The following is a 13,226-nucleotide window of genomic DNA, read 5'->3' as shown; positions in this document are numbered from 1 at the left end:
TTAAAAGTTGTGGGTAGATTATCTTCTTTTTTTGATTTTGTGGATTGTTTTTTTTTCTTTCAGTGTTGATGTCACCGCCTTGACGAATAGAAGAAAAGGGCAAAATTTGCCAAAAATCTTCGTGCCAGGGCGCCCGTGTGGCTCGGCGCGTTGGGCGGGCGACCCATGTGCGGGGGCTGGTCCCCGGCGCGGCTGGCCCGGGTTCGATTCCCGCTTGCGGCCCTTTGCTGCGTGTCTTCCCCTGACTCTTCTCCTGTTTCCTGTCTCTCTCACACTGCACCTATCCAATAAAGAGCCGATAAAAGGCCAAAAAAAAATAACTTTAAAAAAAAACTTCGTGCCTTCGTGCCTTCGTGCCTTCGTGCCTTCGTGCCTTCGTGCCTTCGTGCCTTCGTGCCTTCGTGCCTTCGTGCCTTCGTGCCTTCGTGCCTTCGTGCCTTCGTGCCTTCGTGCCTTCGTGCCTTCGTGCCTTCGTGCCTTCGTGCCTTCGTGCCTTCGTGCCTTCGTGCCTTCGTGCCTTCGTGCCTTCGTGCCTTCGTGCCTTCGTGCCTTCGTGCCTTCGTGCCTTCGTGCCTTCGTGCCTTCGTGCCTTCGTGCCTTCGTGCCTTGCTTATGGGTAAATCTCCTTGTTTTCCTTTTTCCCAGATCCGATCCAGTCCAGTCCAGTGACACTCCACACCACAGCGGGGATTCGAACCATGACCGTCCACATGACAGATACACACCCTCTGTGTGAGCTATCTGTCACACAAAGTCCCTGGTGGAGTTTGTTGTAATGATGGTTGCAAGAGGTTGTCATGCAGCCAAAGTGTAAAAAGAGCCTTGAGCTGGATTCCAACCAAGGACCTCCTGGATGAGAGGCAGATAACTTACCACTGCGCTATCCTTCCTACTGGGTGTAGCTGTTAGTTTTCGTAAATGATGGTACACAAAAGTATTAAGGAAGGGAAGATAATAAAGGTACTAAGGTACCGGGGAGGCAAAAAACTTACCTCTACACCACCTGTCCTACAAGATGTTGCTCTAACTTTGCTTAAATGATGCTATCAATTAGTACTGGTGCAACCAAACGACAAATAAAAGGTGTGAGTGGAGATCTGAATCATGTGAGGTTTGTTTCTGAGACTGAATACACCCAATCTCATCTGATCTGCAAAGCTAAGCAGGGTTGGGCCTGGTTAGTATTTGGATGGGAGACTACCTGGGAATACCAGGTGCTGTAAGCTTTTTACTTCTCCTCACAACCTGAACAACACACTGCTAGCAACAGCTATCAACTAAAACCTCTTGGTTTCTTTATTATACACTCTATGAGGTGGATAAGCTGCAGCTCATGCTGATTTATTGCTGCTTCTGGTTGGAGCCAAAGAACAAAGGCTTCACCTGTTGGAGCAGCTGATGTCCTGCAGCCTCTTCACCACAGAAAGCCTCTGACAGCTTCAATTCTTTACACTCTGACTGCAAGACACCAATCACATAGGAACATTTACATGTGTGGAACAAAGAGCTGAGCTGACACTCAACATATGTTTGAGCATTTATTGATAAAGACATTCAAACATGTCTAGAGATAGAACACCAACGCACGGTGTAAGAAAGGTCAGAACAGACTTCACCTGCTCAGGAAACTGAGGTCCTTCGGGGTGCAGGGAGCAATTCTGAGGACCTTTTATGGTTGTGTGGTGGTATCAGCCATCCTGTATGGACTGGTCTGCTGGAGCAGCAGCATCACGGCTGCAGACAGGAAGAGACTAAAGAAACTGGTTAAGAAAGCAAGCTCTGTCCTGGGCTGGTGTTAGACAGGAGGATGATGACAAAGCTGTTGTCTATCATGGAGGACATCTCCCACCCCCTGCAGGAAACAGGACCATCACCGGCAGCTCCTTCAGGGACAGACTGCTTCACCCACGATGTTTGAAGGAGGTCCATCCTTCCTGCAGCAGTCAGACTGTGTTCAATCAAGCCTGCTCCCAGTAGTTCAGATCACCCATGAAGTAACTGCAATAAAATGTAAATAAGTCAATATGTGCAATTTCACAGGGTTTTTTTTTTTTTACAAGCATTTCTATTTCTTCTCTAAGGAGAAAGCATCTATTTATATCTGTGCACTGAGTGCTGCTTTTTTTTTTTTTAACTTTTTTTCCTATCTGCTACTGCCACACTGAAAATTTCCCCACTGCAGGATCTACCTATCCATCCATCTATCTATGGTCCATCTACCTCCCTACCTATCTATCCATCCATCCATCCATCCATCCATCCATCCATCTCTCTCACAGGTGTGGGGGTTGATTCACCTGTTCTCAATCACCTTAATCCACGAAGGCCCGGTTCTTCATTCTTCCGCTCTCTGCCAGACCACAGACTTTGAAACCAGAACCTTTCTCCTACAATTAGTCTGGTTTCCCCTTTTTGTTTTCACCTTGGTTTAGTTATCCTTTCTGTGTTGGTTTTAGTTTCATTCGTTAAATAAACTCCTTGTAATCTTTGACCTGTGTCTGCAGATGTCCTGTGACACCAATGATCCCATCTGATATTTAGCATGTTTTCAATTATTGGTCCCATTTCTTAAAAAAAAAAAAAAAAAAAAAAAAAAAGCCCCCTGAAATCTGATCAGATAAATGAATGTGAAACTACTTGTGAAACACTGAAGGACAACTTCAGCATGTAAAACATAAATAAGCAAAGGCTGCAACTCGTGATTATTTTAATTTTAACTTAACTTTATGTGCTGTTCAAAAACTTTATTTTTTCTGCAAATGTGTAGTGATTCCAAATCTTGGTTATTGATCTCCTTGATTACAAAAAAATCTGTATCGACCCGGAAAAAAAACAAACATGTCAGGCACCCTATGATGTTAACTGTTTGCCTGAATGTTTTTGTTTAAAATCCTCAGTAATAACCTTTGACTGGTTGCTCTTAACCCTGTAAAACTCACTGCTGCAAAAATACAACATCAGCTTATTTTTTAATTACTATTTTCTATTATATATATCTGCACTTCTGTCCGTCCAGCAGATGGAGCCATGGAGCTGCAGTGAAGTGAAGAGCAGCACAAGGCAACCACCACTTCCATCCACTGACGCATTCAATTTGACTGACGCTAATGTTTTATTGACTTCCAACCACTAAACCAATATGATCACTGATGCACTGAGCTGAAGAAGTAATGTTACATTTCAAACATAACTGGGGAAATAACCAAAACTTCTTCCTTAGGAAAGGAGAAAGTATAAGCGTATAAAGGCAGTGCAAGAATAAATAAGAAAAAAACGGTGCAAAACTTGCCCATAGCATTATATACAGATGATTTTATTCTTAAAAAAAAAAAACAACAAACATGTAGAAGACTATATACAGAGGATCAGGTTTCAGGTATAGATAGATCGACAGTTGAATCCTTACTGTGAAAATATTTAAAGACATTGAACATTGTGCAATATAAGGTCAGTCAGCAGCCTCAGTTCATGCACCAAGAAAACTTTTATGCATTTTTTAAAAATAAAAAATTACATGTTTCTAAATTTTCTCCATTTACAAGGCAGGGAGATAACCGAAACTTCTTCCTTAATAGTTCCTGTTTAGTTTGTATGCTGTGGTGTCAGGATTACTACACGTGGAAATGAATATCAAATTAAAATCATTTCCATATCTTGACAAGTTGTTGCGATCACAAAGTAAATAAAGCTGCAAGCAGCGTTGGACGGGTCCTCGCATCCTTGCTGGTCGGCGAATCTGCGCACGTCCACCAGGCGGCGCTGCGACCGAGAGTGTATATTGGCCTATGGATGTGATCAGGGTCAGACTCTGATCACACGTAAAATTTCAGGCAGATCGGACCATGTCCAGGCTAGTTATAGAGCATTTCCTTCCAACCACCAGGTGGCGCTGCGACCGAGAGTTTATGTCGGCCTATGGATGTGATCAGGACTGGACTCTGATCACACCTGTAAAGTTTGAGGCAGATTGGAGCATGTTTAGGGCAGTTACACAGCAGTTGATGTTTCATGGCGAAGCATCAAAATTCACGAGGCCGCCATGGCCACGCCCTCAGACTTAAGGTGAGCATTTTGATAACTTTTGATCACCCATGCCTGGACTACATCCTGGCCGAATTTCAGCTCTCTCGGTGTTACCCTATGTGAGTTTATAGCTTTTGAAAATGTACAAAAATGACCCAAAATCGTCAAAACGTATGACATATAATTCAAAATGGCCGACTTCCTGTTGGGTTTTGGGCATGGCTGTCAATTACATTTTGGTGTGTCTTGACGAGTTACATATGCCTACCAAGTTTCATAATTCTAGGTGACACGTACTGGCCGTAGTAAATGTTTGAAATTTTCCAGGTGGCGCTATGGAGCCATTTTGCCACACACATGTGCAGTTTCCCTAAAATCTGAAATGGGTTGCCGGTCCAGATATGTGTGGTAATTTTGGCGAGCATTTGAGCATTTTTAACCTGTCAAAAAGTACTTTGTTTATTCCGGCAACGATACGTTGCCACGGCAACAGCGTTTTATGAATCGTCAAAATCTTCACACTGTGCCATCGTCAATGTGTGGTCACTCACCTGACCAATTTTCAGAATCATATGACAAAGTATCAGGCAATGGCACGTGCAAATGTAATGACAATTTCTTCCTGTTGCCAATAGGTGGCGCTATGAGTAACCATGTAAAAAAAAAAAAGATACACTCTGTCACTTCTCACAGGGACTTTATTTAAAATTTTATTACAAACTGTCAAAAATACCAACTTGAATTTAAAGTGGAGCTCTTCACCAAAATGGAACCTTAAAGTATGAAGAGAGAGATTGAGAGAGAGAAAGATAGAGAGAGAGATGCATAGATGATCAAGAAAATAAAAAGAGCTGGAATCAGTTAAGGTATAGTTTTAAAGCTAATGTGACCTCATCGATCTGTCCCTGCTGTCCCTGCAAACATGTCACTTATTTAGCAGCATTTTGCTGCATCGACTTGCAGGCTTTTAAGCGTTTATTCGCGCAATTTTTCTGCGCCCCCCTTTCGTTTGGGCCGTTTCTCCATCTTTGCTCCTCTCCACTTCCGGCCAACTCAAACGGTAAAATTTGATGACTTTGGTCAAGAGGCCGGGGAGGGGCGGGCCGAGGAGGGCTGAGAGATTTCATTGGATTAGTCCAATGTCCTTCAAGAAAATCAACCAATGGGCCGTCGCGATCGACAAAAAGGATTTATATATGATGGTTAAATTATGACACCCCCTGTGCCGGCCCAAAAATGTGCTTCGGCCCACCGGGCATCGCCCGGTACGCCAGATGGCCAATACACCCCTGGTTGGGGTTAAAATGTTGTCAGAAGAAGAAGAATCAAGAAAGAAACGACATAACAAAATGCCATTAAATCAAAGGGAAAAAGTTGAGACAAGAAAACATTTATAAAATAGGAAAATATAAAAGTCGAAGTAATTTAAGGAGTTTATTTAATAACTAAAGATGTAACTTTGTAAATAAGTGTTGTAGTCTATTTCACTTATTTGATCGATAGGTGTAGTGAGAGACAGGCAGACAACGGGGTAGAAATAAGAATGAGAGCAATTCATACAGCACGGGGTTACTAACGGGAATCGAACCCGGGCCTCAGCGTTGGGGGACCTAGTACATGCGTGAGTGGCTTAACCTGTAGAGCTATATGGACACACATGTTATGTGCCTTTAAACGTGTATTCATCCAATAGAAAGTCTAGGGGTAGGGTTAGGGTTACAGAGGCAGGTCCTGACAGTAGCAATGTACAAAAATATGGGTATTAAATTTTACATATTTCCATAATTTAATATTAAGTCAAACTAGCCAAAAAATTCTTAAAATGAATGTGGGGTTTTCCCGGTGAATTTTGGCCGTGCTATATAGACCGGCCAAAATCCAACGGGAAAACCGGGGATTAATTTCTCTTAATATTCGGCTGCTTCGTTTGGACATTAAAAATAAAATTGTATTAATATTTGTTAACCCTATTTTTGTTATACAACTGTAAGGACCTGCCTTTCTAACCCTAACCCTACCCCTAGACATTCTATTGCATTTATACATGTTTTAAAGCACATCACATGTGTGACCATATAGTTCAACGGGTTAAGCCACTGACGTTTGTACTAGGTCTCCGACGCTGAGGCCCGGGTTCGATTCCCGCTCGCAACCCCGTGCTGTATGATTTGCCCTCATTCTTATTTCTACCCCGTTGTCTAGCTGTCTCTCACTACGCCTATCCAAACAAAAAGTGAAAGAAACTACTACACTTATTTAAATAGTTAAATGTTTCTTTACAAAATAACATCTTAAAGACAATAACACTTTTACTAGGAATTAAACACAATTTACTATTAAAACTTTAAATATACAATTACACATTAAAATCTACTACAAGTTCTTTGTACATCAAAGTGTGAAAAATGTCAATTTCCTGCTACCACAAGGTGGCGCTATGACTGTGAATGTATATAACCACATGGATATTGTCAGGCCTGGACATTGATCACACATGTCAAATTTCAGGCAGATTGGACCATGTACACTTCCTGTTTCATGGCGAAGGATCCATTTTTTTGGGAGTCGCCATGGCCACGCCCTTTGAAATGAAATGAACATTTTGATAATTTTTCATCAGGTCGCGTGTTTGCATATATTGGCCAAATTTGACGTCTCTCGGACTTATCCCCGATGAGTTTTTAATTTTGAAAAATTTACAGCTAATTCAAGATGGCCGACTTCCTGTTGGTGTTAGGGCGTGGTCATGATTGACTTTTTTGGGTTTCCTGATGTGCTGAATATGCAAACAAAATTTTGTAGCTGTACATGAAACATCGTGCAAGTTGGCCTAATGACCACATTTTCAATTTTCCAGGGGGCGCTATGGAGCCATTTTGCCACACACATGCGCAACTCCCATAAAATATCAAATTTTTCACCAGTCCTGATGAGCATGTCAAGTTTGACGCGTTTTGGGGTATGATAAGGCCGCCAAAAAGGCAATTCAAAAGACGGGAGAATAGTGAAGAATAATAATAATAATTAAAGCTGCAAGCAGCATTGGACGGGTCCTCGCATCCGTGCTGGTCGGCGAATCCACGCACGTCCACCAGGTGGCGCTGCGAACGAGAGTGTATGTCGGCCTACGGATGTGATCAGGGTCGGACTCTGATCACGTATATAAAATTTCAGGCAGATCAGATCATGTCCAGGCTAGTTATAGAGCATTTCCTTCAATCCACCAGGTGGCGCTGCGACCGAGAATTTATGTCAGCCTATGGATGTGATCAGGACTGGACTCTGATCACACATGTAAAGTTTGAGGCAGATTGGAGCATGTTTAGGGCAGTTACACAGCAGTTGATGTTTCATGGCAAAGCATCAAAATTCACGAGGCCGCCATGGCCACGCCCTCAGACTTAAGGTGAGCATTTTGATAACTTTTGATCACCCATGCCTGGAGTACATCCTGGCCGAATTTCAGCTCTCTCGGTGTTACCCTGTTTGAGTTTATAGCTTTTGAAAATGTACAAAAATGACCCAAAAATCATCAAAACATATAACATATAATTCAAAATGGCCGACTTCCTGTTGGGTTTTGGGCATGGGTGTCAATTACATTTTTGTGTGTCTTGACGAGTTACATAAGCCTACCAAGTTTCATAATTCTAGGTAACACGTACTGGCCGTAGTAACTGTTTGAAATTTTCCAGGTGGCGCTATGGAGCCATTTTGCCACACACATGTGCAGTTTGCCTAAAATCTGAAATGGGTTGCCGGTCCAGATATGTGTGGTAATTTTGGCGAGCATTTGAGCATTTTTAACCTGTCAAAAAGTACTTTGTTTATTACGGCAACGATGCGTTGCCACGGCAACAGTGTTTTACGAATCGTCAAAATCTTCACACTGTGGCATTGTCTAGGCGTAACCACTCAGCTGACCAATTTTCAAGATGATATGACAAAGTTTCCGGCAATGGTAGGTGCAAATGTAATGACAAATACTTCCTGTTGCCAATAGGTGGCGCTATGAGTATTTTCACATTTATGACTGTGGATGTGTTCAGACCCGGACTGGTGTCCACCATATCAAGTTTGGTCCAGATCGGACCATTTCCAGCTGAGATATTAATAATTCAATTTTCATGGCGAGAAATCGAAATTCGCCGCGCCGCCACAGACACGCCCTTTGATGACGAGCCACCATTTTCTCTGGGCATCATCATCAATGTGTTCTGGCTTATGTCACCAAATTTGAGGTGAATCTGATCAACCTGCTAAGAATCGTACTTCAAAATGTAAAAAATGTCAATTTCCTGATACCACAAGGTGGCGCTATGACTGTGAATGTATATAACCACATGGATGTTGTCAGGGCCGGACTCCGATAATACATGTAAAATTTCAGGCAGATTGGAGCATGTACAGCTGAGTTAGACACCACTTCCTGTTTCATGGCGAAGGATCCATTTTTGATGAGTCGCCATGGCCACGCCCTTTGAAATGAGATGAGCATTTTGATAACTTTTCATCAGGTCGCATGTTTGCATATATTGGCCAAATTTGAGGTCTCTCGGACTTATCCCCTATGAGTTATTAATTTTGAAAAATTTACAGCTAATTCAAGATGGCCGACTTCCTGTTGGTGTTAGGGCGTGGCCATGATTGACTATTTTGGGTTTCCTGATTTGCTGAATATGCATACAAAATTTTGTAGCTGTAGATGAAAGATTTTGCCAATTGGCCTAATGACCAAATTTTCAATTTTCCAGGGGGCGCTATGGAGCTATTTTTCCACACATATCTGTAACTCCCCTAAAATATCAAATTTTTCGCCAGTCCTGATGAGCATGCCAAGTTTGACGCGTTTTGGGGTATGTTTAGGCCGCCAAATTTGAGTTTCAAAAAACGGGAAAAGAGTGCGGAATAATAATAATAATAAGAAACCCTTGCATTCCAATAGGGTCTTCGCACCGTTGGTGCTCGGACCCTAATAATAATAATAATAATAATAATAATAATAATAATAATAATAAATAATTCCTTGCATTTCAATAGGGTCCTCCGCACCGTCGGTGCTCGGACCCTAATAATAAATAATTCCTTGCATTTCAATAGGGTCCTCCGCACCGTCGGTGCTCGGACCCTAATAATAATAATAATAATAATAATAAATAATTCCTTGCATTTCAATAGGGTCCTCCGCACCGTCGGTGCTCGGACCCTAATAATTCCTTGCATTCCAATAGGGTCTTCGCACCATTCGGTGCTCGGACCCTAATAATTCCTTGCATTCCAATAGGGTCTTCGCACCGTCGGTGCTCGGACCCTAATAAACCCTAGCATTCCAATAGGGTCTTCGCACCATTCGGTGCTCAGACCCTAATAATTCCTTGCATTCCAATAGGGTCTTCGCACCGTTGGTGCTCGGACCCTAATAATTCCTTGCATTCCAATAGGGTCCTCCGCACCGTCGGTGCTCGGACCCTAATAATAATAATAATTCCTTGCATTCCAATAGGGTCTTCGCACCATTCGGTGCTCGGACCCTAATAATTCCTTGCATTCCAATAGGGTCTACGCACCATTCGGTGCTCGGACCCTAATTAGCTGTTTTATATGTCCCAGGAGCATCAGAAGTAAATACTGATTTATTTTCCTGAGTTTTGTCTGTCAGGTTCTATGTCCTGCTTCATTCAGGGACTTTTCCTGCTGCAGTGAAACTAATTTATTTCCTGACAGGTTGAACTCAGGGCTATAAAAACCTCAAAGACTCTTTGTGTTTGGACTGAAACTGTTCCTGGATCAGATTCTAGAGTTCAGCTGAGGTGAAAGTTAAACTGCTGCTGTTTCTCCTACAAACATGGTAGGTTCATTCTTTAAATCCATCTGATTGGTCTCAAGTGTTCTTCACCTGTCCACTAATTTACCTGCAGTAAATTGTAGATCTTCTAGGAGGTGTTTCCTAAGTTTCTGTCACATTTTTTTTTTTTTTTTTACTCACGGGGTTATCTTCAGGTGAACTATGAGGGTCCACAGTTTTACTGTTCAGTCCTGCAGAGTTCAAAGATTACAGATGAGTGATTCTGGAGGAAATTTCAAACCTTTAGTCTGTTCAGGATGATTTTTCTGGATCCACACCAGGGATGGTAATGACTGATTCCATTCCAGTTAGAGAGTATTTACACCTGCCAGCCCAAACCAGAGTATGAGTTTCATATGATGGTAAGTGGTTTGGTTAACATTCAGTACTTTTTCTACTAGATTTCAGTGTATATATGTGTATTCAAACAGAATCAACAGGATATTATTGAATCATTTATAAGCAGCTTCCAAATTAACTACAAGCCTGATACACAGAACCACAATCGTTAAAATCAAAACCATACTCAACTCAACCAGTAAGGCAGAAGAAGAAGATCATGTATGTCAGCAAATGTGTCATAGATCAGCTGTAGTATGTGGTTGTTCCACCAGGTGGAACCTTTTACTGCTTCATGTTGGTGAGCAGAGAGCATTGTGGGACTTCAGCTAGTAAAGGAGCACCATGACAAAGACTTCTGGGGTTGTTAATGACTTCCAACCAGTGTGCAAGTATTTAAAACAAACTAAAATTGCTTTTGTCCCAGTTTCATATGTAGCAGCTTTAGCTTAAAACAGCAACATACATTTAATCCTTTGATGTGGTGTGAATCAGGAGTTACCCATTTTCCATTGGATTTGGTGCATGTTGCACATCAAAGGGTTAAATATCCAGAAAGCATCAGAAGGTTTAGCTAGCAACAGGCAGTATGACAAAGACTTCTGTGGTGCTCAATGACCTCTAACCAGAGATAATGCATAGAAGTCAAGAGGAGGTTTTATGTTGATTTTAGATTGGTTTAGAACTGAATTGAGGCCAGCTTTGGGTCGATTTTATAAATGTTCTCAACTTGATTATGGACTGAATTTAAACATGGATAATATTTTAACCAATTAGAAATTTAAGAAGAAAGTCATGCATGTCACTAAATGTATTTTAGGTCAGCCGCTTTAGCTCGTTGTTCCACCAGGTGGAGCCTCTTACTGTTTAATACTGTAGAGATCAAAGGAGGCGTCACTCAGACTACCGTCCAGGTTGGCAAGTAGAGAACATTTAGCTAGTAAAGGGGCACCATGACAAAGACTTCTGTTATGCTTAAAGACTTCCAATCAGACCTATTGCATGCAAGTTGAAAGTAGCTATGGGTTTGATTTTAGACTGGTTTTGGACTTATTTTGGACTTGGTTGCAGTTCAGTTAAGTCTGATTTCTAGACTTGTGTTATGCTGCTTTTTGGGTCAATTTAAGACTGGTTCTCAACTTGGTTTTAGACTTGCTTCATAATTTTAGGGCAGAAGACAAATTAGATGCATGTCAGTAAATGTATCATAGATCAGCTGTAGTACCTGGTTGTTCCACCAGGTGGAGCCTCTTACTGTTTGATATTGTATAGACCAGAGGAGGCGTCACTCAGACTACAGTTCATGTTAAAGCAGAGAGCATTGTGGGAGTTTAGCTAGCAACGGGCACCTTGACACTGAACATGGACTGTTAATTTCATCCTATTCAGCTGCTTGTTTTAGTGTTACTAATTAATGCTTTTGTCATTTAACTAACTTTTCCTCTTTAATTTTAAATTGTTGAAGTTCTCCAGATTTCTTTTTCATGCGCCAGCATCTTCTGTTGTCTTTCTTGAGTTCAGAGTCTAAATTAAAGTTGCATGAAAACTTTTCTGTAAACCTGCTAGCTGCTGGTTTTAAACCCTATTGTCCAGGTAAATCATGTCTTCTCACCTCCAGTTAAACCTCCAGTTAGTTTTCCTTTCTTCTGATCCTCCAGCAGTAAAACATCAGCTTCATGTATGACTGGAGGCCGATGGGTTCATGAAGATCTGAGTGGGAGGAACTCTGGAAGGAAATCAGAATCAGCGTCCATCAGACTCACAACTAAAGACTTTTATCTGCTTTATCAGTGAAACAAAAGGAAAAAACAACGTCTCTCTCATGGTAACCTCAGAAATGATGTGGAAACAAATGTAGTCATTTGCAAGTCAAATAAGAACAATCAGCAAAGACGATTCAGTCTGAACTTCATTCAGAGTCCAGTTTAGAAGTCAGTGTTTTTCTAGGTTTACACTCCATTTATTGACATCTTATTAACTCTAGCTGTTAACCCTCCTGTTAGGTTCATTTCTCAGGAACACTGATGATGTTTAATTATCCAGAATTGGCAGAAACCAAAAAAACATTGTTTATATTACATTACTAACTCCATTATGAACCATTTCTCTCAACATTTAGTGGAATATATTCTGTACGTCTCACAGATCATGGTTCAATGAGGATAATTCATTCGTTTTCATAACAAATGCAAGTTAAAACTTTTTTAAACACATCAGAAAGACCTACATATTAAAAAAAAACAATAATTTCACGACATTGATTTTTTAGGAATTTTTATTTTATTTTTATATATATATATATATATATATATATATATATATATATATATGTATATATATATATATATATATATATATATATATATATATATATATATTTTTTTTTTTTTTTTTTTTTTTTTTTTTCTTTTTATGGAGTTGACAAATTAAAACAGCTCTTCAGTTCAGAGTGGGTTTGCAAATATGTGAGATGAACCATTTTCCTTTTATATGTTGATTACATTTTTTAAGCTGAGCAGAAGAAATTTTATACTGAAAAAATACTCATAGCAATTTTATTTACTTTAAAATGGGTCAAACGGGTTAAAATACATCCAGGATTGTGTGTTATAAGATAAGATGTAAAAGCATCATACTGCACCTTCCAGAAAACCTATAAAACAGATAAATGATGCCCTTACAACCAAAACCAGACATCCAAGGATCATAAAGAGTTCAGACTGAGCTGTTTTTGCTGAGCACAGTGACAGAAGTAGGAATAAAAAGCAAAATATTTACTCTTGTAATTTGGATAAGATTTAATAATTCTTTCTTTATCCCACAGTGGAGAAATTTGCATTATTACAGCAGCAAATAGTGGAAACCTTTAAGAAATGTGTGCTGAAAAATGTAAAAATAAACCAAAAATATTCATAAATATGAGCTCAAATTGTCTGAATAACAATTTTGCACATACCACACATCACCATTGGTGGTGATTTTGAGTCATCACATAGTGATTTTGACTTTTTTAACGATG

Source organism: Amphiprion ocellaris, unplaced genomic scaffold, assembly GCF_022539595.1.
Source record: "Amphiprion ocellaris isolate individual 3 ecotype Okinawa unplaced genomic scaffold, ASM2253959v1 Aocel_unscaffolded172, whole genome shotgun sequence".
NCBI classification, from domain to species: Eukaryota; Metazoa; Chordata; class Actinopteri; family Pomacentridae; genus Amphiprion; species Amphiprion ocellaris.
This window is presented reverse-complemented; position numbering follows the sequence as displayed.